The sequence below is a fragment of the Myotis brandtii genome, unplaced genomic scaffold (assembly GCF_000412655.1).
Source record: "Myotis brandtii unplaced genomic scaffold, ASM41265v1 scaffold221, whole genome shotgun sequence".
Lineage (NCBI taxonomy): Eukaryota > Metazoa > Chordata > Mammalia > Chiroptera > Vespertilionidae > Myotis > Myotis brandtii.
In genome coordinates, this window is record NW_005358287.1 from 771,289 (window position 1) to 773,330 (window position 2,042).

Sequence of the window (2,042 nt, forward strand, 5' to 3'; positions counted from 1 at the left end):
GCCACCGCCAGTTGCCTCCCTCAGTGGGGCGACTGGCGGGGCAATCGCGGGGATGGGAGGACCTACTGTCACCTGCCTTGGCTGGCCTGGGGCCTGCAGGCTGGGGGCAGCACCTGTGTTGAGCATCTGCCCCCTGGTGGTCAGTGTGCATCATAGTGACAGGACATTCCACTGGTCATTCCACCATTTGGTTGTTTTGCATATTAGGCTTGTATAGGACTTTAGATAAAGCAATAATGTAAGAAAATAAAATATAAATATCAGATAAAAATAGCTAAAACTCGTGATTTGTAAATAGTATGTTTGTTTATGCAGAAAGCCAATAGAATTAATCATCAAGAAACATTCTCACTAATAAGAGTTCAGCAAATTTGACCTAGTACAAGCTCTGCGCATTCAAAGCAATAGCTATATGAAAGGTCATACAGACTTACTTTGGGTTTTTTTTAGACTTATTTTTATTGTTGACACTATTACAGATATTTCCCCCCCATCCCTGCCCCCTTGATCCACCTCCACCCCTTCCTGGCTGCCCCTACCTCTGGCCACCACCACACTGTTGTCTGTGTCTGTGGGTTATGCATCTACGTTCTTTGTCTAATCCAGTGGTTCCCAATGTGGGGTACACCCAGTGGTTCCCAAAATGGCAATTTGATCTTTAAGGGGGGCAATTCGAGAATGGGTTATTAACATTGAATTTTTTGCATTTCTTATGGTGCTAGGGGCCTCATATACAGTATATAAATATATATATTGTGACATATTTATGCATTTCAGTTCTCTATTATATCTTTTGAAACTTTATTTGCTATTTTTTACATCACTTCATATTATTATGTTTTTTAACAATTCCTTAGTGATTTCTTCCTCAGTACTTCAACTGTCCTTTTGTTCTTTTATTTTTCTCTTTCATGGCTGCCATGTTCTTTGGAAGCTTGTTTAGACCAAGCTCATGGCCTTTTAGGCTTCCTCCCTGTGAATAGTTCTCTTTTTGAATAATGAGAATTATATGTCACAGGGGGAACATCAGGATTTTGGAGATGCTTAGGTGGGGCGTGGCCAAAAGTGGTTGGGAACCACTGGTCTAATCCCTTCACCTTCTTTCATCCAGTTAGTGTTTGTAAACAGATCTCTGAGTATTTTGCAACAGAAAGGTAAAGTGTGTGTTTGTGTGTATGTGTGTGTGTGTGTCTGTGTGTATGTGTGCGTGGCTATGACTTGCAATATTAATATAAAAATAAAAAGTATGTACATATCAGAGGCAGCGCAGTACTTGAAGAGCTTTTGATTAGTGTTGCTTGTCTTTTCTAGCTGAGTTTTATCTCGCTCCAAAGACTATGGATTGAATGAACAGCTAAAAGTTTATAGTGAGATAAGGTATTAAAAAAGATGTCTTGTTGAGCATATTTCTAATAATACTTTTTAAGATGCTCACAATATTGTCTATCTGAGGAACTGGTGACTTTAGAGCTTTAGTTGCCATTGGAGAGAATTTTTCCACAATCAGCTATAGGAGCTTGACATGTTCATTTATGTTGAACTTGTAAGCTGTTTGTACTTGAGCAAAACTAAAAGCAAAAATAATTCTGACCGTCGCTTTCACGTTTTAGAATTATCCAAGCATGAGAGCAACAAACAGTACAAACAGGCTCTAATCTATGGCATTTTGTTTAATAACTTATCAGGATATACATACGAAGTAAAATAAATTCCTTCTTTCTTCAGTCCACTGGATTTTGGTGGTTGTTAATATGTATGTGTCATTTTGTTAAGAGCTGTAGAAATATTGTCTCTGCTCATAGGTCATTATTTTCTTTATTTTTTGGAGGGAAAAGAGGGTAAAGAAGTAAAGAAATAAAAGGTGCAAATATTTTCATTGCTACAGTAGCCACAACAGAAAGCTGCCTGTGGTAGAAGAGGAGGCTCTGAGGGAGAGTTTTTGAAGTTGGGACCTGTTTTATGACAGAGAGCACACAGACACGATTAAAGAAATAAAACCAAAGAACTCTAGGAGTGTTTTTTTAAAATATGTTTTTATTGAT